This window comes from Apis mellifera, linkage group LG1 (genome assembly GCF_003254395.2).
Source record: "Apis mellifera strain DH4 linkage group LG1, Amel_HAv3.1, whole genome shotgun sequence".
In the NCBI taxonomy this organism is placed as follows: domain Eukaryota; kingdom Metazoa; phylum Arthropoda; class Insecta; order Hymenoptera; family Apidae; genus Apis; species Apis mellifera.
The window spans coordinates 22,194,998-22,222,382 of NC_037638.1; the positions used below are offsets into that span (position 1 = coordinate 22,194,998).

At 40.7% G+C, this 27,385-nt stretch overlaps 1 long non-coding RNA gene across 14 annotated transcripts in view; it reads left to right on the forward strand.

Moving 5' to 3' along the window:
• Positions 1–9,118: 9,118 nt before the first annotated feature.
• The window catches only part of LOC100578882, a 184,493-nt gene continuing 166,226 nt past the window's right edge, over positions 9,119–27,385 (forward strand). For 3 of the 14 annotated variants that reach the window (XR_003305134.1, XR_003305138.1, XR_003305136.1), the window contains exons 1-5: positions 9,125–9,330; positions 9,598–9,703; positions 10,418–10,494; positions 10,749–11,031; positions 11,270–11,360. This is a non-coding gene — a long non-coding RNA (uncharacterized LOC100578882). Of the gene's footprint in view, positions 9,331–9,597; positions 9,704–10,069; positions 10,282–10,417; positions 10,495–10,748; positions 11,032–11,269; positions 11,361–27,385 lie in introns of those variants that run through there. The other 11 variants (XR_003305142.1, XR_003305144.1, XR_003305153.1 and 8 more) reach the window with 10 other exon arrangements.

Here is a 27,385-nt window from a genome sequence, read left to right on the forward strand (position 1 = left end):
ACCGATTGAAACGCATCGTAGTCGGATGCTTTTCAGTCTCGAGAAGTCTTTATGGAATCGATACAACCAATTCGCTTTATCGATCAAAAGCAATAAGAACGATGATAGAATGCATCGCGCGTATAGAACGTTTTCTGCAAAGGTAATGGGGACCGGAGGCGGGGGATGAATAAGCATCGATTTCCAATGAACGTTCGCTTTTAAAGCTAACAAGCTACTCCGTCACGTAAATCCTTAAGAATCCGGAATCGGCCATTCTCATCGACCCTCATTGAAACGGAATAGTTTTATATATATATATACGCGATGGAAATCGTGTTTCATTTCTCACGTTCCTTTTCACGATATTCCTTCCGTCAACTTGGCTGATATTCCAACTTTTAATGGCTACGATCAAGGCTTCTTACAGTCTTCCCCGTTACCGATCACTGGATCAATCGCGCGGATTTCTGAAAACACCGAGGAAGAGGAGAGAGAGACTTGGCTCGACCCGGATCAGATCGTTTTAAATTCGTGGCCGTTTACCAAGCCAGCACCGTTTATTGATTTAACTTAAGGGGGTTCGGGGTTAATTAAATAAAGTGAGAGATTCGTTTCGCCTACCGTTTCGAAAGACCTCGAGTCTCGATGAAATTCGAACGAGATCGAAATAAAATTAATAATAGTTGGCGTAATAACAGATAGGCGGATGTTGCCGTGTTCCACAAGTCAAATTACAAGCCTGGCAAAACTCGAAACTTCGGGGGAAAAAAGGTTTGCGAACAAACAAACGTGGAGCTTTGTTTGTTCCGTAATAGGTGACAGGCCGGCTCTAATAAAATGACCGAAATCCCAATTGCAATCGGCATTTATCAGCTGTCATTCGGGACACGTAAACAGGCGGCCGCTCCGCTAGTTTTTCCATCGCGGCTTTCCCATCGAATCAACGGATACGCATTCAACGGACATCGCGCTGCAATGTACAACATTATGCAACTGCATTCAACCGTGAAACAATTATATGCGTTTCAACCGGGCCACGTTCAGCCGCGTAATCGTCGTAAATCTATTTTCGCGCGATATTGTTTGCCGCGCATATTAACTTGTTACCTCTTGTCCCTCTAAATGAACGATACGAATCGAACCGATAATAATTTCACGTAACGCTCGTTCCTCGTGAACGGGCAGCCTCGTTTCGATCGCGAAATTCTAAATCGTCTTTTCTCACCTTTTCTCTCTCGTCTTTGCGTCGAATACCGTCGACATGAGTATTTTCTTCTTTGATTTCTTCGCATTCGCGCTTTTATTCCGGCATTTTAAATCGTCTATCGATATAATTCCTTTTTTATCACAAGAGAGTGATAATCGTTTTTTTACCCGATTCCTTCCTGGGATAAATCTTACGATAGCCGTTCGATCGAAGGAGAGGAAAGGAAGAGAGCGGAATATAGATGCTCCAATTGAACGAGGGAACGTTCAATTTCGTCGGTCGTAAAGTTTTTCGCGACGCGTGGAAAGATCGGGAATAAGATCCGCGATGAATACGGGGCTTCTTTCACTTGCCCTTGGAAAACTGCATTATATATCGAGCTATCAGTTTTCTTCTCCTTTTTAATCTTTCCCAGCCATGCAAGATTCCCTCTTTACACATTATTTACGAAAATATATATATATATATATTAATCTATTATATTGTTCCGTTATTGCGCGTTCCTTTGCAAAAGTTTCGTGAGAAATAATCAGCGAGACATTTTTATTTATTTATTTTTTTTATCATACGACGCGCAGAACGTAGGGAGTGAATTTTTGCGACAAAAATGGATAGAAGTCACGCGAATTGCAATTTTGTCCTTTCCTCCAGAGTAAACTGATTTACACTCGTTGATACGAGGTCCCTTTCTACGAGTTTCACCGTGAAAACACTTTCATACACCGTAGGCAACATGTATTCCGCCACGATTTCCCACGTGTCACCAGGACCACTTTATTTTCTGGCAATAGTAGTAGCCGCCTCTTTCGTTTCGCCTCTTTATCCTTTCCCCTCTCCTTCCTTCCTTTTTTTCTCATCTTTCCAACGAGATGCAACACGCGTAACCCTTACTTCCCCACTTCGTGCTATCCGTAGAATCCTAAGAAATCGGACGAACGATCTGTTTAGAAATCATCAACGCGTTTAATTAACACCGCATCTTTCGAAACGGGGATAATCCGAAATCTCGGGCTCGGCTCACCGGTTTTAACGACACCCACACGCGCGGGGATATGTAACAGCGAGCGCGTATGACACGTTTTATGCCGCATGTCCTGTCCGCTCGACCTCGCGATATCGCGGCGAAATAAAAAGGAAATTTATATTTCGCACGATCGTGTTCCGAATCGGTAAAGATAGGGGAACCTGGCAGTAAAAATTTCACCGCTAAAAATTCTTGCTTCAGACCCGGTTGAAATAAAAGCACGTCCCTCGCCCGGACTTGTACACGGTGTCCCCCGAAAAAGATATCCAACGGCGAAGTAGTGTTTTGACACGATAATTCAACGTGAAATATATATATTTTTAAATTAAATTGAAAATATAATTTGAGATAAAATTTGTCTTACGTTTAACCAGCAAGTTGTCGCGTTTACAATCGTTGCTTATTTGTATAAAGCGATAAATTTTTCTCTTTAATATAATAATAAAAAGTAATCACGACGATCAAATCTTCCCATCGTTCCAATCAAATAACTTTTATCGATTCTTAAGCGGAGAAAAACTTCCTATTGAAATGAATTATTGTTATTAGCGAGGGAAGGCAGTTTGTTTATGGACACCGGGTAGAATTGCGGGCCGATCACTGGCGAGCGCGCTCGCCCATTCACGGCCACGGAGATTTCCACACAGACACTCGTGGCACAGGCTCCTTTGAATCGAACCACGCGCGGTTATGGACGTTGTCCACTTTGATGTTCGTGCCGATGCCGTGGAATCGGACGGGCCGCGCCGATGGATTTCCACAAAGTAAATGTCGGCGGCAGGTGGCTGTTGGCCCCTCCCCCGCTACACGGAATTCCCCGCGAAATCGCCGGCTGCGTAATCGCAGACCCGACCTTTACGCGCCGCGGGAGGCTACTACGTTTGCGCTCGCCTCCCAAAGGCTATCGTTTGTCGGAAAGATTGGTTTCTGTGCGTGACGCCGGTTTCTAGCAGGCCGAATCGACCAAGCCGATCAATTCCAATTAAAATTTGAATTTTCGCACCTTTTTCGATCCTTTTTTCGATCGATTTTTAAATGAGTCAAACAAATGGTCTTTCTTTTATCGATTTTTGTCGAGAAAAAAGAGATCGACGCTTTCAGGATTATTTAAATAAACGGAGGAATTTTATTTAGTAGTAAAAGAACGGAGAGCACAAGAGATTACTCGGAGAGGATGTAAGTTAGAGGAGAGGATGAGGTAACGTTCATAAGTTTTGGGATCAACGGTTTAGATACCGTTCCATCGAGAACCTCTTAGCATGGTATTTTCCTACAATCCTCTTTCCAAGTATAATTTGTAGAGGGTTCCACAGGCGTTTTCTTCTTCGAGATTTAGGAACAAGCGCGCTCGCTATGAAATTCCTCTACGACAATCACCGGATCATAATCCTCTTAGGGAGGGAGTCGACTCGATGGACCGATTACGAGATCTATGAATCTATGCGCAAGAAGAATTACCGATAGGGTAACACGCGATGCATATTTTTTTCCTTCATTCGTGGAAATAATAAAGATATTATTTGAATTTACGTTTTTGCATGGCATTTAGTAGCCGAGCGGCCAACTGGCGTGGCACAATTTATCATTCGCCCGGTGATTACAAATAATTGTAATGTGACTCTAATTATTAAATAATTGATGACGCGAAATTGTTGCACGGTCATTTCGTTGATTATTGAAATATTTAATACGATTCATCATGAAGATTAATAAGCTCGTCATTACGGGAAAACAAATTGCCGCGATGATATAATAGACGGTCCACTGTTTGGAAACAAATTAATACATGCGCCAACAATTTTACACAACCCGCCGTTCGTTCTTATCCACTCCTATCCTTCCCTCCGAAAATCATCGATTTCGCATCAACGGGCGACAAGAAATTTCGTACTCGTTCCGCGACGACGATTCGTCATCTTTTTCCCTTTCCTCCCCAAAAGCAACGCCTTCGATCATTGTAAATCGCAAAATATAAAATTACTTATATCGATTTATCCAGGCCGGATAAATTAATCCATTGCGCGACGATAATAAACGATTGATCGTCGGCCAGTTTGCGAAACGACGTACCATTCGGTACGCCGCCCATTCAGTTGCCACGGGATTTCGCAAGGAGAGACCCGCCGTTGCCACACCACGCGCGATTACGTCCAAGGCATAAATAACCGCTTACGTACCCCGATAAACAAATAGGGCAGGAATTATTATTATTATTATTAAAATGACAGGGGGAGGGGGGGCGTAAATCATCGGGACGGGAGAGCACAAAGACGCGGCGGAAACCGCGCGTTGTCCCGGGACGCGAAAAACATCCCGCTCCGAGAATAATATTCGCGGAAGAGGAGCACAAAGTGTTCTTTCAGCACGCAAGAAACCCCCTCTGTTCCGTGCCGCGTATATATAATGACGCATCAACCGGAGAGACTCTCTCGGCGACTGTTTCGAGATCGAGATCGCGATCGACCGAGTTGGGACGATGATCGTGCGAACTTCGTGCGATCCCCTGTACCAAAGGGGGACGGAAATGAAGTTACGTTGCAAAATGCCTGTTCGACTGTTCGTTGCCCGTCTCCACGGCGACGTGGACGCACGAATCGCGGGCTCGAACGAGGGGAGGGATCTCGTGTATCTTGGAATACGGCGTATACGGTTAGCGGTGAGATTGATGCGGTGAGAGTGAAGGGCTGTCCGTCCGTGAATACGTGAGCACCTGTCAGGTGCATCGAGCATTTCAGCTTCCTGCATGTTCTATTCTCGATAGACACGGGGCCGCGGCTCCGATAAGTAATGCGGAACGGTGTAGGTGTTGCTGCAATGGACAGCACGGGACACGCCACTTACGATCGAAACGCCGCTACCGTTCGCTAAACCTCTCCGCTCGATACAGGGTGACGTGGTAATAGCGTTACGACAGAATCGTGGTGGCACAACCACGCCGGGATGAGTTCACCCGCTATGGACGAGCGCGCGTATGTATGTGTGTGTATGTGCGAGATAATGCATCGGGCGACCGGCTGCAACCACGTATCCCAAGTTTCAACTTGTTATGATGCGTAATTGCGTTAGAAATTTATCGTTTCTCGCTACGAGAATTCGTTAACTTTCCCCGCCGGTAGTTTAGAGATACCGGTAGGATCGGGAGCACCCCGCTGGCTGATTATAATCGAATCAGTATTTTACGTCTAATGAATCGCGGAAAGGTATATATCGTCTTTGTGGAATGGTAGTTTAGATCCTGCCAGTTTGATGGAAATTTTTTCGTCAAACGAAATTTCGATGTTGTTGTTTAATTCTTATTTAGATCCTGGATTTTTCGATATTATTTCTTAACAAGAGATTTAAAATCTTCTCCTTTATAACTCAGAGAACGATCAGTTTGGAGTAGAAGGAGTAGCATCTCGTTTAACTTTGATCATTGGGGAAAAAATCGGGGGGAAAGAAACGCGAGAGCTGGAATTCGAATCGGTGGAACGTTGGATATCGTCGATGTGGTAGATTCCCGGGATAGAATCGATTCTAGCCGTCGTACGTTGGGGCTCGAGTTGAGATATGACGTCGTGTGTCATTAGGTACGTCGTTATTCATTAAACTGACGTTCTAGTGCTTCAGTCGGTCAAACGATAATCGATGTAGGCGTATAGGCGACCGATAGTGGATATTGGTGTCCCATTCGTGGTTGATCTCTTCTCTTTCTCTTGCAAACCCTCCCCCGCACAAGATATCCGATTACTGTGCCTCGATCAATCGATTTCGTCAGTTATTTCCCGAGCATTAGGCAAACAAAGAACAGTTTCTGAATTACCAATCCGTTTCGTTCCTACGTCGGAATTTCAATTTCCCACACATTCGTTCCCCTGTGTGTGTGTGTAGTTCGAAACTATATTCGTCCTCGAAGCAATTCTCAATTCATACAAATATTGAAACGGAAAAACTCGCGTTTACGATATACAGCGAGCGAAAAAAGATAATGCTTCGTTCTCATTTCGCTAAGTGCTACTAATCGTTATGCGGGGGCAATCTTTCTCACGATCGACCAATCCAATTTTCCACTTATTTTTCTTCCAGGCAAATAAATTTCTCGATGAGACAGCGGTGCTCAGATATTTACAGAATAATTCGTAACAGAATCGCGTTGTGCCATCCGACGAACTCGCGAAGAACTCGTGAGCTCGAGTCGATTCTTCGATCTTCGATCGTTGGATTGATATTGCTGTCTGCCGCGTATACATTCGCGTATCAAAATTATAGACGCGTACGTATAATCGTGGAAACGCGTGGAAATAGCGAGGCGATTGCACGGATAACGGTGTTCACGAAAATTACGAACCGATCGTTTCTCCTCGAGCATTCGATCGAGGCGAAGGAGGCGAATCTACCGGATTCTATATTGGACTTGGTCGTTTTTATCGCCGTTTTTATCGAGATTAATCGCCACTGATCGCACGGGGTCGGATTCAACGTTATATATTGTAATAACATGCCTTCTAAGCGATACACTTCCTATTGGCTTAACGAAGCGAGACCGTTAATCGTGGATCCGTTGCTCCTCCAAGGTTGCCCCGAAACCAGTCACCGTTAACTCAACGTGTGATTAGAAACGGGCAGACCATCGCTTTCCACCTTACACACGTTGATTTCTATCGGAGTAATTAGTACCAACAAGTTGTTGCGCGTTATATCGAATAGCAGTCGGAACCCGAATCGTTTCTATTCACGTATTTCACTGGCTCAGAGATCATCAAGCGGTATATAAAGTTTATGTCAATTCACAGATTGTCCCAGGTATTTTCTTCTTCTGCTTGATATTATTATCGCTCGATAAACGTTCGTTATAAAATTCCTTCAAGTAAACGATCCGACAATTTTACTTGTAATAATCATAATTTCAATTACTCGTAACGAGTTCATTCCGTTCGATTTTTAACTCGATAATTCCTACTCCTCGATACAACAGACATTTACCTATTATCTTCAATTTTTGCTCCTCGTCTTTATCCAAGCTTTGCCTCGTACCTCCTTCCACTGCATCTTTACCACCCTGTTGATCATCCTACTTGTTTATGCACACATGTTACGCGAAAGGAATGACGAGGCTCTCGTGTTCCCGCGAGATATCAAAACATACTAGCGACCGTGCCGAGGAATGCGCACTCGAAAGAATACCTTGAAGGCAACGTACACAGGCACTGACTTTGCATCTACGTTGCACCGCCGAAGGCGTCGCAAATAACGGCTGCTAATGAAAATGAATACCCGACCCCGTAAACCCCGTGCATCGCGTCGTGGTTCGAAATTTTGTCGGATCAAATAATCGAGGATATTAGAATCGGGTGGATCCAAATCGTTTCGCTTAATACCGAAATATTGTTGCGTCGAGTAGTGTTAAATGGTTTCATGTAAAGGAACGATGCATCCGAGATAGTAAAAATATAACTCTTCGGGTATAGATGTAGAAGAAAATAAATCTTGGAGATAAAAGAAGAGGATAATATTAACGGTTATGTTAGATATAATTTTAGTTAGTAAGTATAAGAGTCACGTTCGTTGATATTATTTATGATTCATTTAAGACCTGTGGATTTCTAGACTATAATCGCAATAAGTGATAGTTGTGCAAGAAAGCAGTTTGAAGAACGCGAATGCGCCGAGATATAATGCGTCTTGATGTCGTTTTCTTTTCTTTTTTTTTCTTTTAATTTTTAAATCGTTACACCGCTCTTGTTACAATAACGTAATGTATTTAATATCACGGCAATAAAATTAGAATAATTTAACACGTTATTATGGGACGATGTTAGCAAGGTTGCTATTATTAGTAGGCTTACGAGGAGAGATGCGTCAAAGGAAAGATTCAAAGGGCCTCAGGGCAATGTGCATTTACACGGTGTATCGGCATTGCATCGCTTCGCGTCACAAATAACGGTGACTAATGAAAACGCGCATTCTATGGTCTTATGTAGTTTTGCGCACGCGTGAACGTCAACTACAATAATCAATTGTAATCCGTGCAAATCACCATGGAATGGAAATAAAACGACGTGAAATGTTAAACAGATAACGTCCAATTTTGCGCGATTCTATTGCCTCGATTTTCCTGCAATCTCGACCCTTTCATTTAAAAAAGGAACATAGATATCTGAAATTTGCATCGTTTTGTTCGGTGTATTATTATCTTCGACACTTCGACATTTTATACAATGCTAAATCAATCGAAATTAATAGTAAATGTGTCAAAATGAATGATGATTTAGTTTTAATATTTTTTAAATTTCGTCTATTAATATATTTTTACTTTAAAAATTGGATAGATTATGCTCCTACAGTTTTATTCGGAAAGCATCAACACTTTGTATAAAGATATATCTTTTGCGATAAAGATGAAACGAAATCATGTTATTTTAATCGATTTTTTAATATAAAAAATAATATCTAATTATTTATTCTTATTTTTAAAGTATTAAATACTGTGGTTTAATAAAAATAGTCGTTTATTTATTTATTCAATATAATTGATTATTTATTATTATAATTATCATTCATGAATACATTATCATTTGATTTATTATTATATTTCAAATCTCTTCAATTTCTTTAATTTTCGCATTAAATTATTTTTAATAATTTATTTTTATATTAAGCGGATCTTGAAAGTAACTAATCCTCTTGGTAAGATTTAGTAAATTAGTATCCCTTTCATTATTAAAAAGTATAGAAAAAATATAGAAAAATTATATTCAAAAGGATATTCTTTTGAAAAGTGATTTCATATAAGAATTAAATTTGAATTTCTTTTTTTTGTGTTTCAATTTCCTTTAATTTAATTAAATTTTTATTTTAAATCTCTTTATTATGCCTGAATTGTTTTAATTTTTATGTTAAATTAACATTAATACTTAATTCTTATTAGAATTTTAATAAATGGATATTTGTACAACTTTTATGTTTTAGAAATTAACAATTAGATATTATATGATACTTTAATTTTCGCGCGGTTTTGTAAATAAGGAACCTCGCCGCTACAGCCAATTAAAATGCCCCTAGACGAACTATGATGCGTCATTCTTCAGTGGGAAATTATCGTGAGTGCTACGCATCGCTTCGGTTGCTCGATTACGCGGTAAGTGATTCTATTTCTATTTTATTATCGAATTTATTGGTTATTGTTAGTTTCGTTCATTTATTAATCTATTAAACATTGTAATAAACATTGTAAAGTTGAATTAATTAGTTCTTGGAGTTTCTTTTGCTTGGCGTCTATTCGATTGTTGAGGTTATCCATAGCTTATACTGTATTATAATCTTTTTAATCAGTGTTTCAGTTTAAATATTGCTTTAATTTTAATTTTATATATTTTTTTTACGGTTTTGATCTTTATTTGTGCAGATTATTGTTCAATCATAGCTTTGAAAAAAATTCGACTATGAAGAAAAAATGCATACGTCATTCACAATTTACTCAAGAATTTACTCATAATTTTTCTGCAAATAAGGTAAGATTTTATCCGTTTTAGTATACATTGAACGTAAAATAATTAATTTATTAAATGAAAGAATCAATTCTTTTTCGTTAAATTATATTATTTTAAATACATTTCGTTAATATATTTCCTCTTTCTAAATGCGTTGTTAGTACTATGTATACATTCGTTTTTCTCTTTCGTCTATCATATGTTTATGAAAATATAAACATTTCTTATAATACGTTCCCAGAAATTGAGAATTCACGTCTGTATACATTCGATTTGTTGTCAAAGTTCTGAACGTATCCCCTCTCTAGTTCGATAATCCCCTCGTGTTTCGATAATCGAAATTGTCGCGCGAGGTGTCATTGTAATATCGATAGTAGTCGAGTTCAGTCGTGTTACGTTTCTGTGAGTTTTGTGATTAATTTAGTGCGTAATATTTGTTTATTTTCATATTTGTTTTTTATTGTTTATATATTATTAATCCAATTATACTGAATTACACGTACTTTTATTATAATTATTAAAATTTATTGAAATTATATCTTTTGGGCGGCTAAATTATACTTTTTTCTTCATTCATCTGTTCGAGGTTAGGATAATAGGTATACATATTTATAACAAATTACATTATAATTTTTTAAGATGGAATTTGTGCTTAGTTATATTTTATTTTAATACAATCAATTAATTTTATACGTTTTATATATTTATTTGAAATTTTAATTTTTTTTTTTGTAGGTTATTAGGTGACTAGTGGAATGAATTTTAAAAAAGTACATATTTCAATATGGATGCCTTGAATCAGTGAACAATTGGTAAAATTTTATACATTTTCTTTTTATTGTATTACTAATCACATATATTGTCGTTAAATATATAATATAATAATTATAAGATAAAAATAGAGAATTGTAAGATAAATGGATTTCTTAATATGATTTGTCATTTATTCATGATTTACAATTAATTAATAGCTTTTAAAAATCATCAGTATTTTTTAAACAAGTACTTCATAAATATATTTAAAAATCTTTCCTTATTTTATCTCTTCTTATTAATTCAATTTTAGTTTTAGGAAATATTTGAGACCGAGCGCAATGCGGTCGATAGAATCAGTGTTTATTTCGTAAAAGTTTTTATATTTTTTGAAGTTTTGAAGTGTTTGAAACTCTATTTAAATTATAATAATTTCGCGAGATTAAAATCAGTGTTTTTTTCGCCGATTATAATATAAACGGTCGCGTTAGGATTATTTTACTTATTCTTTTTTTTTTTTTTTTAAATATTCGTTTCCGGTATATATTCGAGTCAGTGTTTCAAAAAAATAAATCAATCATCAGTTATGCAAAAAAGTAATTATCTTTTATTTTATTTAAACTTTTATTTTTCTATTAAAATAGAATTATTAAATTTCGAATTTTTATATTTCAAGTTTTTATAATTGCGTTTTGATTTTGATTATCATTATAGTTTATATATTACAATTTCAATCTTTATTATTAGTATTCTATAAAATAATTTCATTTTTCATTATTTCAATTTTTTTAAATTAGTAATGTTTTAAATTATAATATTTTATAATTGTTACAGATGTTTCTCAGCCTCAAGACTTATTTAAAAGTGGTTTTCTCGATGACTTTCCATGATGATAACATTGATGGCAGTTTTTTCGCATCTAATGGTGAGTCGCATGCGTTTTTGTTCCTCTAGTTACTCAATCATATCGTAGGATAAAAGATCCGAATCGATACGAGTGACTAGTTGTATATATAAAATTTTGCACGAGCACAGTGACCACGGATATTTACCGTGAATAATAAATTTTCTTTTTCTGTGTTTTATTTATTAGTTCAGGTTAGGTTTTCTTGCGCATCTTAGCATGTTTTCTAATATTATTAATAACTTTTTAATAATAATATATTAGTACAATGTCATAATTGCTTTAAATATTTGTAGTTGAAAATTTTTGGCTACAATCAATTGGTATAAACTTTGAATAAAATATAAAATTAGAAATTTATAAAATGAGAAAATATTTAGTATAGATATGCATTCAAATATCCATATGAATATGTGTATATAAATGAAGAGCATGAATATTTAAATAAATAATAAATAATAGAAATAATTTCAATCGTGTAATGGAGAAGTCAGATATTTCCTGACTTGCAATTATTATACAATAATTATATGAATGCATATTTATATCATTAATGTGATAATAAATCATTTTCAATTTTATTTCTTTCACTTTATAGTAATATTTTAAAACATATGCTTATTTAATTTTTATGCTATAAATTTCGCGATATAATTTGATATATATTTTAATAAAAAGTTTTTTATTTCTTATATATAAAAATAAATTAAATTTTATGCGCAAGAAGACGTTTCGCGACAGGCAGATTTCTGAATTAAAGCAACAAGTTTTAAATGCTTTCATGTTTTCAAAAATATGCTTTGATAAAGAAATCGCCTGAGGTTACTTGCATTAATATTTATATCACATTGCAATGAATTTTAGTCTCATTTTAAAGAGATAAATTTCAATATTTTAAAATTCCAATAATTCATTAAATTAATAAAGTCTTTTATTGCATTGAATTAGTATATTTTTTATTATATATATATATATATATATATATATATATATATATATATATATATATATATATATATATATATATTTCTTATTAATTAGTTCAATTTTTTTTATTCAATATATTTAATAATTCATGAAATCAATAAATCAAAGTACATGAAGTAATGTTATAAATATTTTGAAATAAAACGAGGATATAAAATAAATAAAAAGAGAAAATCGAAAAATATTAATCCGTTAGATACAAAATATTTATATTAATCTATCTTTTTAGCTCAGGATTTTCAGATTTAACCCCTTCCGTGTTCATTGCCAGGATCTCATTCACGTGCTCAGATGCTACTTGAATGAGGGAGAGGCAATGAGCATGATGACCATAGTTCATAAGTTTATAACAATTTCATAGCGACTGACAATGTATTGGTGCATCGTGCACGACGTATTTTCCACATTGTGTGTGTGTTGTTAGGCTGTGGAATTGCGTCGTTTTAATTATTATTTCATTTATGGCGTCATTTACAGTAACAAGTTTCTATCCGTTACTAAATACATACTGCGGATTACGATACTCATATTTCTTTAAAAGATCATTTTGACATGTTCTTTCGAGCATGAATATTTACAATTAAAATTAGTATAATTATATACATACAACTCTTTATTGTTTTTCACGCAATGATCGCCAGCCATCGTCAGTCGATTTCAGGAAAATGGTACGTAAAGTTAGAGTATGAGAGTAGTGTGCCAAGCTCGGGTGTCGGAGGCGTCCCGGGACGTTTTCCCTAGTGTAGGCCGATTTTGCGCCCGAACGTTATGCGTGAGAATCGTGGAATGAATGTGTTGGTGTGCCTGTTTTGCCATTTTTTTAAATATAGGGCTAGGTAGGATAGGTAGTACACTTCTGGCGTGTCTGTTAATTATAAGTAGGTAGGGCCGGGCAGGTTGTCACAGTCTCTGGTCGGGTAGGCGCGTTTTCGCGTGACAACCTGTTTCAGGAAATAAAATTTGAAAAATCGAGGGTAAAGCTGAGACGAATGGATTATGCCATTCGTTTCTGGTTCTGCTCGTCGATTTTTCGAATTCCGCGGTCGCGATCGCGATTTGCTTTCGAAACGAACGTTGCGCTCGAGATTCTGCATATGCACGGAGAACGATCATTGCGATCGTTGGTCGTCCATGTGCGCTCAGTTTCCGCGATTTAGTCATTTTTTTCTTTTTCTTTTTTTCTTGATTTGCGATTAGCGAATCTCGAGCCTAGATTTAAGTTTCAGCGGGCATTGCGCCCGAAGGAGGAAGACCGAAGAGGCCTCGACAAACTGTCACGAAGAGGGGCTGCAACGAATGGTTTCTCATCTTTTGGATCTGTTTCGGGTCCAAAGGATGGGAAATCATTATTATTTTTGTCACTGTGCTCGTTTTAGTAATACGTAGTATATATATTATGTTGTATTATGGCCAATTTGCATGCTGGCCCCATTTTTCATCAATTATTATGGGCAAATCGCAATTTTTGGTTATAAATTAGTCTATTTTTTTATTTTTTTTATTTAAACTTGAACTTATATTTTGCGTTTTACAATATCGGGATATTTGATTTTTTAATTTTGTATTAAATTCACTTTAAGAATTAGTTATAAAAAATATCGCGATTCCTTGCGATTTGATTTTTTAATTTTTTAATTCACTTTAAAAATTAGTGTTGCGTCAATAAAATGCCCAATAATCTTCCAATGGAATTGTGGAAGTATTTTTCTGCTAGATCAGCTAATGTAGCAAAAACAAGCTACACAAGCATAATTCAACAATAGCAGCTTGACATGGCTGCACTGGATCCATCAATATCGCTATCATGATATTAATATTAATATTTAGAAATGAGTGCATGCATTAAATTTATTAATGTTGCGTAATAATGTATCCTATTGAGGTTACTCGGGAATCTTGTAATTTTTTTGTTATTTTTTTTTTCATTGATTCAAAATTGAATTACACTCTTCGTGATTTTTTTTTTTAATTTATAATATCGCGAAATTAAAAAATATTCATTCGTAATTTCTTCGGATTTTAAATGAATGATATTTTAATAGCTTTTCTAACTATCATTTTTTTATCTTTTTTTTTCAATATTCTCTTATTTAAAGAGAGCTTGTTATTAAAAATTGTGAATATATATTTATTTGTATTTATACATAAACAATATTCTTATATATACGTGTAGATATGTATAGCTAGATTATATAATTAGAGATTCATATAGAAAGAGAATTATTAAATTTTTATAAAGGGAGATATCTTGAAGTTAATTCGATTAAATAAATGTTTAATTATAATGTAGATAAGATAGATAATTAATAAACAAAGTATATATATATATATATATATACATATTTGATTATCATAACTTTTGATTATTCCACTCTACTCCTTTTTTCAAAATTTTATTTCATTTCTCAAAGAAAAGATCAATTTGCTTGACTAAAATACTATGATTGATGTACGTAAATACTTAGATTAGTATTCGAGAAAGAGAGAGATAGAGTGTTGTAAATTTGTAGAAAAATAACATTTCAAAAGTTGTGACACAAGTCTCATAAGATTTCCCGGCTGCAATAAAAGCAAAACGCACGATAATACTTGCTCAAGGCTGCGTTTGTGTCAGGGTTGGATCACGACGCATCCACAAGGGTGCAGCAAATAACAGTGACTAATGAAAACATGCATTCCTTCATCTCTCAGTCGTACACGATAAGTTTTTGCATGATTCATTGCGCCATTACATTAAACGGCCAACAGCTCACGGTACGTGCTCATTGTGATATCGACGATTTATTGCTCGATCGCCGTCATCATTCTCGCGTCAATTCTTGCAAAACTCCGAAATTGCTCCAAGTCTTTCGCGAAATTTCCTCGGATCACAGTCTTAGGATCCATCTCTCGAAACGCTACAATAATCGATTTCAACAAGATTTCAATCCACGTAACTCTTCCAAGCCACCGATTCGTCTTTAACTAATTGCAAAAATTTATTAATTTCCTCGTATATAAAATCTCGTACGCGATAAAAGATAAGGATAATCGATTTTTGCGCGAGGAATATTGGATGAGTAGTGGCTCGTATTACCCACCCATCGACCTTTAACGTCATCCCGACATATTATTAATCCGGACGAGTGTAATAATCGCGGTTGAGTAAAACGTACATGGGACGCGTGTACGTACGCGATTCTCCGGATACCTGCACACGATTGCACCAGGCACTTTTCATTGAGCCGGGATCCGGAGCTGTGTCACGCACGGCATTAGTGTAACGAGAATTATCTAATCTTCGGTACGTGCTCCGTTCAACGATGCTTCTCTTCTGTGTGAGTCATAGGTTACCGGCCGAGGCAACCCAACCCAACCGAGGAGAGAAACGGGAACAGAGAGGAACGGAACGAGCCGGTGACGAGTGCGTTTACGAATGTAATAATTCTCCGTTTGCCGCTACTCCACTCGTTTGTTACCGGTTTCGTTTCGCGTGAATCACATCGGTCTTAATATAACGCGAAAGGTCCGCGAACACGAGCCTAGGCCGTGCGAAACGCGCGTATGCGGTACGGTTAAATGGGACGGCAAATCGGCAACATTCCTCTCTTCGTTAATCGATCGATCGGCTGTGTTATTTTATTCAGGTATATCTTATACGAGCGAGCGGCCACGGTGTATGTACAAGGGTGTCGCGTTTGCCGCGTTCAAACGCGGTCGCTTTGCCGGGTTTATTGAACGGTCACGCGTTGTCAAAACTGTGTTTAACTCGGCGAATTAATTATAGGTCCCTGTCTCGGAGTAAATCACCGCTGGGATAATAACGAATTATTGATTTGTCAGGAATGGTTGAACTCGTTTTCGAAAGCCTTCCTTCCCTTCTCTCCCCACTTTTTCGAGCTGCGTACGAAATTTATAATCTAAATCACTGGACCGGTGATGAACGGTTGGAAGCGTCGGCTCGAAAGCGTGCGCGGCGCAAAAAGTCTTTTGATGTACCGCTCCGGGAAGAAATATTCGCGAGAAGGTTCACGGACGTTCAACAGCGTTTCAACGAGATTCCTTTTATCGATGGAACGACGACAATCGGTGGAAGAGGAGAATAGCGCGCGCGCGGCGGGGATGGATGGACGACGTCTTATCGTCGGATCGTTCGGTTGCCGCCCGGATTTTTCCAAGGAAAATTAGATATAGTTTCGCGATCTCGCGTGGAAATCGTTTGAAAGGATACAAAAGCTGACCAATTGGAGCGGGGGCTCGCATTCGGGAACAATGAGCGAATCGTCGGGCCGTGCTCGCGGGATCGATTCCCAATTTTCCTTTGTAGTTTCACGCGCGAATATACGTTGTCGAAAAACGCGATGCTTAGATCATTCTTTCATCGGGGTAATCACGCTGGAACCGCTTTGTCGCCGAGAATTGGACTGCGATATCGACGGTTTGACCCGCTCGACGCGCGCCTAGATACGTTTCGATTCGATTCAAACAAATGAAATCGAATGATCGATAGAGCGATGCACGCGAGCATCACGCGCGTGATTTATCATCGTACGATGATGTTAAATTAACAGGAATACGTCGATCGCGTGAAAAATCGAGGACTACGTGTTGCGCCGATAATAATTTAACGTCGTCGAATTAAGCTATTCGGATCGTGCGTACAAGCATGCTTTGTTGTAATTTCAATAAAGATCTATTATTTAATATCTTCGATAAAATAAAACGGGTAAACGATTATATGATTTATCTTTAGTCGAACGGGGAAAGAAAAAAAAAAGCATTATTCATTCGATCCTCTATATTTTTCCTTCGAATCCCATGCACTGTCCCATTGCTTCGTTATTGCTTCGATCGTAGAAAACTCGTTTCGAATATTTATATAAATATTATAAATATCGTAAACGACCATCTCTCGTTAACGTGACGTGTATATATTCGATCGCGGAGAAAAAAGATATAAAATCTCGATCCGTTAAAACTTGTCATTAATTCTCGCGCATATATATTCTCTCTCGCGAAACTTACGAACGGTATTGTTGAAATCTTTCTTGGCCCTTGCCCGTCCCGTGTACACGAAAAAAATGTCTGTCTCCCTTTCGTCACCCGTTGATTTCGAGCGCTAATGACGATAGTTATTAGGAAGCGGGCCGAATCCGTTCGCCTGGCGTGCGTGCAGAGAAAGCGGCGGAGGAGAACGGAAGAGAAGGAGAAGTTTCGAGTGGAGAAACGGTCATTATCGACGATGACTGGCAGTGGGGTCATCGTGGTCGGTAAGGTTTAACGCTCTTTTACGAGGGAAGCTTAACAATATACGCGGCCTGTGTGTACAAACTCGGTGAAATCATTAACGTCTGCTGCCCGATTTAATCCGCCGTGCTTCCTTCTCCTCGCTCCTGCCCACCCACTTTTCACGGCGTTGTTGCTCGAATGCTTTCCCATCGCACGAATTCCCATCTTCCCTCCCCTCGCCACGAGTTCTCCATTGCTCCATAATTGGAGCAAACCTGCCCAAGTCGGTCGTTTCGAAGGGATCGTGTGATTTTCGCCGTCGCGATTTCGTACGTCGTGCAATCGTTAGAGAAGTTCGTTATTATTATTTTCCCCGAAGTAATGCTCAAATAAATCCTCGTAATTTCGAGGGCGAAGATTAAGAGATGGTACGTTAACGGTGTTAATAAATATTAATTGCGGGCTAAGCAATTTTAGAACAGGAACGATAATTCACCGCGTAGCGATCGCAGAATCGTGAATAACCGCGGTGGCCCCCGTTTCCCTACAGTTAATCGTAATTTCTTCGTACGTACGGCTGTGCGTGGAGGAGAGAGTTGGTGAGGTAACGCGCGTCCTCCGTGCCCGGTGTTGGTAATCGGGATCGTAATATAATCTGCGTCGACGCGCACAACTCGGCGCTAGCTCACGTACCATTGAATCGCGTAACTTTATTGGAAGACGAGAGCAAGGGAGCCGGGCGACGGTTATCTCCGGCACACCCGACAGGGACAAACGGACGGCGAGGGCCGAAAGCTTGAAGGGACGCAGACGGAGCGAAAGGGGTTGCTTCTAATAGCCCTTAAGTTGGATAAAGTTGGCCATTGTGCGCGCCACCCGCCCGTACGTGATCAGTTTTACCCTTGGATAATCACACCGGCGCAGAGATCTGACCTCCCTCCCTCCCTCTCCTTCCTTTCGTTTATTTCCTACGGGTGCAAGGAAGACAAGGCCCTGGGGTGAAACGAGAACGAGCGCATAATGGCAGGGATTAAGATTCGTGGCTGTAATTGATAGTTGATCGCAGCCACCGCCCCGCCTCGCAGATATATCGCTAAACTTTTCAACGATAACGTTCGTGAAAGAAGGAGGGTTGCTTTAATGAAATTCGTACTCGAAGATTTACCTTCTAATATCCCCATAACGGAACTCGTTGATGTTATAGGAACGAGACGTATTTTAAAGATGTATGAGACGTAGAAGGGTATTGATTTATTTTCTTCTTTTTTTCTCTTTCACGAATATCGTTTAATTTATCGTAAGAAAATTTGAAGGACGAAACGACGGTATATATGATACGTAGATGCATGCATAGGAAAGCGGCAATTCGTAAAAGGAGAGATTGGCGAGCGTGTACGTGTTCCGGCTTTGAACGGTTCGTTCTTCAAAGGAATAAGTTATTACGATCGGTTCAACGATCGGTGGAAATAGATTACGTAGCTTTCGTAATTCCAACATATCGCGCAGATAACCGGATAATCGGCTTGTGTGCACTTCACTGTTTAGCGCATTAAGTAGATTGACGATACTTTGTACTCCGTCACCTCATTTATTTGAATTTGCCGTTACTACTACACGCGCCACGGAATCGATATCGCGTGATGGAAACTCGCTTATCGGAATTCGGTTCCAGCCGAATTGAAAATCGGCTATATCTCTGAATATATGAATTTAATTGGTTTAATTGTGTACGTTCGAAGGATAAAGAGAGAGAGTAAGAGAGAAAAAGATTATTATTATTATTTCAGAATTCATTTCAAACGCTTCCGTGTTATTTAGACGGCGAGAGGCAGAAATGTAATTAATTAACATCGTTCGTTTAATAATTCTTCCGCTGTTAGAAACCCACGAAGTCTTTCATCAGAGCCACTAACGCTGATATAATCCATACACCTCATCCGACGATTAAACGATGGGATCGATTAATCTCGCGGTTATCCTCCGCGCGCTTCGTTTTCCAGTCTGCACGTAATCCGCGACGTTGCTTTGGGTTCCACAGAAGATCCATAGATCTCTTTCTCTTCCTCTCGTTGCTCCTTCCTCGCCTTCCCCGGCAAACAAGTTGAGTTTACACCGGTATAAGCGCTAGTCACGCCTGAACGCGGGGGATGTTCTCTCCACGGCACGGAATACAAAATGAGAAAATTCTGAACAAGCGAAACTCGTTGGGGAGGGGGGGATAGAAGAAAAGAAAAGGAGAGGAAAAAAGAAAAATATTACGTTCGCATCGTGGATTTTTTTCTCTCGATACGTTCTATCTCTTGTTTTACTTCGTCGCTTTACTTTTCCTCCATACTCTCACTCGTACTTTCGTTAACTAACGTTAAAGTTTATTTTAACGCGAAAATTAAACTACATTTCCGAATCCCTGGAAGAACACGATCCTCTCGTTCGAATCTCTCGATCTCTTCCATCGAACAAGATTCCTCTTAACGAGAATATAATCGCTCGGTTTAGATCGCAGAAACTAGGCGAGCTTAGGCAAACGCATTAAAGGTATACCTGCTCGTGTCGCGCCCGAAAGTTAGAAATATCCGTTTTGGCGCTGCTCGAGGATAGAAGCGTGGTGGTTCAGGGGGGAGGGAAAGGGAGAAGAAAATATATATATATATATAAGTGGGCGAAGAGGAAGTTGCAAGGTCCTTTCCGGTAGGGGGTGCGAGAGGGTGTGGAGGAAGGTTGCAGAGCGTGGAAGCTACGTTTAATTGGACGACTTCCAGGAGGTGGAATTAGGAGAGAGGTCGGGGTGAGCAACGCGTTCCGTTGGAAGAGTCGAGGGGGATAAGGAGAGGCGGGAAGAAAGAGAGGGGGCGTAAAGATGCGTAGGGTGGATAAAGGGCGGCTTATCGGCTAATGTCACTTTAACATTGTATCAAATTATCAGCCGCCTCGCCAGACCCACGGATTAATTAAGCTAATTATTGTTCACGCATGGACGGATACGCAGACTCTCGGTTGTACCCTGGGAGTAAGTCATTTTGCCCGTATTACAGTTTACATCGAAGTGGCGCGTTGTTGTTTCGCCGCCTTCCTTCACACCTCGGTGCGTATAACTGACGGTAACGGCTTCTCCGTGCAGTTGCATCTCCACCCTTCCTAGACGACGACGACGACGACGACGACGACTACAACGACGACAAAGAGATGTGTAACGACTGCAACGAAGACAGTGAGACGGAAGGAGAGAGCGAAGAGGAGGATACAGCGAGGAATGATGACAACCTAGGTGGTTCGGTGTGAGGCATATTTATAGCCGAGCCTCGGCTTTATCGTTGTCCCTCTTGTTATCGAGGCGTCGTTACCGTTATTGTGCCAATGCCTACGGAGCAACGAGACGCGTAGATCCCCGTGATACCGATTCCAAGAGGAACGAGATATTGGACGAGTAAATTCCGCGCTTAAAGTCTTTCTTCGTTGTCCGGGGACGTCGTTAAGGCTCACCGAGGCGAACGGTGGAGGAAAAGAGAGAGATTCGCAGGGAGGTTAACGCAGATTATATCGACGCTCTGGAAATGTATTTTCTCGTACGAAATAAGCAGGGAATCGGGGCTCGGAGCGTCGAGGCAAACACGTTCGAAATAAAGTTAAGAGCTAAGAGGTGGATTAAGAACGGAATCTGTTTTAGAGAGCGATAAAAGTGGTGGCAATATTCTTACAATTTTCAAATGCGTTCGCCCGATTGAACGTGGCTTTTTCTAAATTGAGAATTTCTCTCCCCGTTTCTCCATTCTTTCCGTTTCCCTTCCTTTCTCCCTCTCTGATTCCTTTTCTTCGAAAAGATGAGATTTTTAAACGGGATACGCTACGTGGAAAGAAAATATCTCGAATGAAACGGCGCGCTTTTCTCCAGATTGCGATCATATGCCGTTTCCTCGTCGCGATATAACGAAGTTGCATAATGAATAAAATATTCATAAATGCTTGTTTCAACGTGTTTTTAAACGCTCTTTTGTCGTATATTTTGGTACAAATTTTCCAACGGCAGAAGAAAGAACGCCGCGAAATTCTACCACGACCAACTAACGATCGAATAAAGAAACCTCGCGCAACAACTTGTACCGTGCTCCTCCTCCCCTCTCTCTCTCGTTCTCTCTCGTGAAACGAGAACGAGACGAGCGAGTCGTCGACCTAACGTTCGACCGCCGAAAGAAAAAGGAAGAAGAGAAATTTCTCCCCGCCGGGTAAAATCTCGTACCGATTATTATCCGTCGGTTGAAAACAAGCAAATTAAAACGCTAATTAAACGATTAATATAAACGGATAGATGTTGCCACCGTTGTCCGACACGGGTATCTATACGCGTATAAAAAGGCCCATACGGCGGGTACGGTTCCCTTAATGAAGATGATCTCCGTGCGTTAACACGGCCCATTCATTTGTTCCCAGAAAAGAACAAGTCGGAATATCAACGATGACAACGAGGATTCACCGATGAAGTAGGAGAGGACGGAGGAGGGTCGCATTCCATTGGATCGAGATTTATTTGCCGAATAAATGTTGAGAAGGTATTTTTAATGGCCGACAATAGTGGCCCGATAGTGATCTCAGAAACGTATTGTCGTTGAACGTCGTATATAATCCCAGAGGCATCGACGCAACCAACAAAACGGATACACTCTCTCTTTCTCTCTCCCCCCTCCCCCTCCCATCCCATCCCTTCGAGTCGCCTCTCTCTCTCTCATTTTCTCCCACGTAACTCTTTCTCCCTTTCTCTTTCTCTCTTTCTCTCTCTCTCTGCGCCAACTTATCGGCCACGAGAGAGAATCCTTTTCGTGCTCTCCTCGCACCATGATCTTTACTACTCTTCGCTCTTTCGACCCGCGCTTATTCACTTACCTTTCATCTCTCTTCGTTTCCCCGGATTCTCCCACAACTTGTCTCCTCTTTCTCTTCCCTCCTCTTCACCGAACCATCCCTCGTTCCTTTTTGGTCCGCGAGGACTATCACTCCGCTCCGCTCGCTCGCTCGCTCGCTCGTTCGCTCACTTGCTTTGAAGTTGACTCTTTTGTGAATCGACATTATTATTGTAATTGAATACTTGTCTCCTAGAGGGATATCCTTTCCCAATGCGTGCGTCACAATGCCGTGGTTTAAATCACGGCATTAATGCCAACGGAGAGTTGCTCAGTTTCGACTCCAGAAAATCGATCCTTCCTTCGGCACAATCTATCAGGTCGGCACGTTTCGAAATAACTTACACATCGCGTTAAAACTCTTATCGAAGACGCTCCATCCTTGGAGGTCCCTCCTTCGCGCATTAGTCATATATATATATTTTCGATCGTGCTCTTTGCGCTCCTCATCCGTTCACCAAATTTATCGTTTCGTTATCTAGATCCTTCTTACACGCGCCAACCATTTTTGCCCTTTTTCTTCGAAATCAACAATGAGAAATGTTTCCCCTCGTAGACGCGGAAGGAAAATGTACGCGAGAAAGGAAAGAGTTTCGCGAAGTTGTTCGCTCGCGATATATATATATATATAGAGAGAGAGAGAGAGGTCAGGTAATAACGAGTCGTAATGGGACTGCGGGGAAAGCGAAGCAGAATACGTGCGGATTCATTTTCAATTTCCACGACACCTTCGCCGACGACCCTCCCTCGTTCCGTGGTACACAATGTACACGGATTCCGTGTACACGGATCAAGGTACTTAGGTCCGACATTACACCGACTGCGTGCCAGGTTCCACGAGGCTCTCCGATTATTGATGAACCACCGACCCGAGCAGTACGCATATTCCCGCTCCGAGGATACAGTTATGATTGCTACAAGCAACGCGGCCCCGACGCGATTCACCGACGATGTACTACCTTGAAGCGTTATTAACGTGAGAAAATGCGGTTACTCTCCTCCCTATGCACCGGGCGAATCTTCTCGTAATGGATACGATTTTCCACGCAGACGGGAACCGAAGCGATTGGACAGGACCATGTCGAGAATATCTCGCGGTGCGTGTTGATCATCGGATCGAGGCGTTGGTTTATTTCGAGGACGCGTGTTCTGAAGTTTTCTTTTTTTTTTTTTATTCAAAATCTCCCCTCTGAAGAAAGAACACGGCAACGTGACCGCGATACGTTTTGAATTTTTCGCTACGCTGATCAACGCTTGGAGCGAAATTGCGCGAGGCAATCGCCGTGCTATTAACGAGGAAAAAAAGAAGATTGGCGTGTATTATCAACGTTACGGGGTGGAATTATGATCGGTGGAAATGGCGGATCGTCTGCCGATTTGCGCGAGAATCGTGGGATACTCGGCCGAGGCTGGATGAAACTCGATCCTCTCGTGAGGATTTATTTACGGGATCAGAATGAATAGAAGTAGTTATCAAATTTACTATATTTTAACTAATGGAGAATCTTTTTCCTTGGTCGAGAAGAATTGTTGAGAAAAATTCTAATACGAGTTATTTCTCCTTTCGAGAAGCGGGGATAGTTGATTAATAAGAAAGGCGTTTCCCGTGAACGGAAACTTGGTCTCCAGATCGGTATCGGGCGGGCACGCGATTTCAAACAATTTCAAGTCGTTTTCGATAATAACAACGTCCCTACCCGCAGAGTAACAATCTCCTGTTGTTTCGCTTGTGTCGAGGATTGGGCAAGATCGGGACCAGTTGCATACGATTTTAATCGGAGAACTCGGCCCGATTCTCGAAATGAGATTAGATAAGACGGATAAGAGATACCCGTTCCAGTAATATCCGAGCGGAGGGAGTTCTTTCTCCGCAATTGCGCCGTGAGTCACGTGTTAAAATTCAGCCGCGGCGCCCGAAACCGCCCCCTCATAAAGGAAGCGTCAGTTCATAAATTGCCCCCCCCTGGTCCCCGTGTCCCTTCCTCTCTTCTGACCCTTCCCGCCGACGGTGCAACGATCTCAATTTTGAGGGTGCCAGCAGGAAACTACCACCCTCGACAAAACTTACTGAATTCATTATGGAGCGAACAAAGGCTTCATGGAAAAGCCTTGGGCTACGTACTACACTCCGCCACGGAGGAAGGAAGAGAGGGATTCCGTAAGGTAGCGGCGAGTCGATCGCCACGAGCACGATCGGCCTTGGTATCGTTACCGTGCCATCTTCGCCAAGAAAAATTCTCTTCGAAATTTTAAAACTTTAGAGTTTGCTAGTTTCTAGTTTGAAAAATTTTTATTTCCAATCCCGGCATAGTAGCGAGAAGCAGAATCTTGGAGAGTAGAATCCCTCTCTCGAACGTATTCTATTTAGAGGTTAGCCCAAAAGCCAGGGTTACAGTTAAATCGCATCGGACAAACGGTTACCGGTTCTTGCCTCCATTTGCATCCTTCGCAAACGTATCAATAATGAACGTTGGAGCTTGTCGAGCTTGACAAGCAGACGGCGAACAATAGAATACGGAACGCGGGATTGAAAGGTTTCCGATTCCAACAATGCTCGAAACGGAATCTACGAGAGAGGGGATCTACGCGTAGTAATCGAAGCTATCTCGTTCCAAGATAGAGCGTCGAAATCAAAATATATATATATACACCCGCGCTCGTCCCGTTTCCTTTTCGAGACGAGTTACAAGATAACGTTGGCCAAGGCTCCGCCCGTTGGAAAGGAACCAGGGGTCCACCAATGAAGATCTGAACCCACGGCGAGCACGCGACCAGTTAGGCTAAGGGCAAACGTAAAACTTACCGATCGGCAAGATAACTGGTGTTTAACACGCGAGCCGAACCGCCATTAAGCCCGGCCCACCGTACGATTTCCACGCGGCTCCGCTCCGAGTCTCCGCTTCTTCTCGCGCGTCCACGATTGATTTACGGGCCCTACCGCCACTTTTTCTCCGGAGACAGAGAGACAGAGAGAGAGAGAGAGAGAGAGAGACGCGCGGGGACACACGCATACACGTTAGACCGCTCGCGTAGACGTGCTCGAATGCTGGTTGTACGAAGGAACGCGTTGGGGATGGCCGGTGATTGCCTGTGGATCGGGTTCGTTGCACCGCGCGCTCGAAACGGGCGGAACAACACCGAGATGGGATCGAGCAGGCGGATGTGATCTGGCTAGATCGGATCTACTACCTGCTTCTTCTTCTGCCAACGTACCTTTCGCTTCATGGGAATCGATGTTCTCGATTTCTCGAAACCGATAGTATTGATTGGAACCTGTGCTTCCTCTATCTTTCCTCCTCCCCGTCCGATCCTTTAATTAATTATTTTTCCCTCCCCGCTCGTTGTTGTGCGTCGTCCTCGTTGTCCCAGTTTATTTAAGTCGTTGTTGTTTGACGCGGGTATTCTTCTCCTCCCGATGGATTTAGCGCCTCTTTGAAATTCTTGATCCCTTCTCCGCGCGATCGGTCGAGATCCATCCAATGACCAACGATATCCCCGTTTTCAACGAATTCGAGTTAATTGATTGAATTTCGATAACGAAACGCTAATTGCGGCAGGGCTACTAATTATACAGGTGAATTTATGTGTACGCATTATCACTTGACACAAGAGGCAAAGAGAGCCGCGTCATATACGGGAGGAGAGATCTCATCATCGCTAGCTGTCTTATTTCCTCTATCTTTCTATTCCGTTTTCCGCTACCGATTCTTATACCGATATAAAAATGGTCTCGGGGGCCGTTGCCTAATTAACGGGGCGCCGCCTAATTAAGGCCCCATTCGAGCCTTTTACAAGAGTTTATCTTGGACTCGGCCAACCGACCTTCCGATAAGCCCCGAAGTATTTCGAGTTGGAAAGAACTGACGTTACACACACGGTCGGAAGATGAAGCTACTACGGTTCCCTCCTCCTTGAATTCATAATGTTCTAATCAGAATACGTTGGTCGTGTCGGCATGGCGAACGTATTCATGCATTAGAAAAGGTGATTGGGCGCAGCGGGGAGAATGGGAGTAACGAAGACTTATAAAGCTAACCGGAAATTACCAGGAATATCTCGCTTCATTTTCGAAGCACACTTACCTACTCCTATAATATACCCAGGCCAGGCTTTCGATTCATCTTCTCGCGAATTATGCATCTTTGAATTGTTTCGAAGCTTCGTTTTGTCCAACGAAGAAAATTACGTTGATTCTTCCGCGGTGGATGAAGCGAAAAAGAAAAAGGGAGATAGAGGATAAAAATGAATTCCTTTTTTCTTTTTTTTTTTCGTAGCAAAAACTTCGTTACTTCGTCAAACACCGATACAGTTATTACGCGGTTTCCAACTCGTTAACGTTTCGTTTTCGAACGATATAACGGATCAGGCTGAACAGTCGCTAATTGCTATCAATCAACGCGGTGTATTACTTAACACGCGACAAAATACGCAACAATAGGAAGTGAAGTTATAATGCAACGGTCGGTATATATCTATCTTGCCAACTAGTTCCCATATTCTCCATTAACTGCCGCCTCGAGTCGCGATACGTTGTTAATAACAATTCAACGGGCAGATCTCCCATTCGCGAGACGATCGCGGAGGAATCGAAATATTTTGCCCGAGCGAGCGGAATGAGCACCGCGACGACACCGAGAATTTCTCTAATTCTATGAATGCAATATGATCTCGCGCGCGTCCGTGAATTGAATTCCGCGATCGATCCGCTTCCGGTCGAGCGGAATGGAAAACGGGGAGGGGAGGGGAAAAAAAAGGAAAAAGGAAAAAAATGTAATTTCGGATTTAACGGGTCGGAAAAATGCTGCGGATCCCTGTGTAATGGTGTATATATATATATATCGCGGTGTTTTTCTCTTCTTCTTCTATAGTTTTTTATACATTCTTTTTTTTTTCACCCTCTCTCCCCTGCTTTTGTTTTTACAGGAACAAAATGCGCGGCTAAACGCTTGTTGCGCTTCC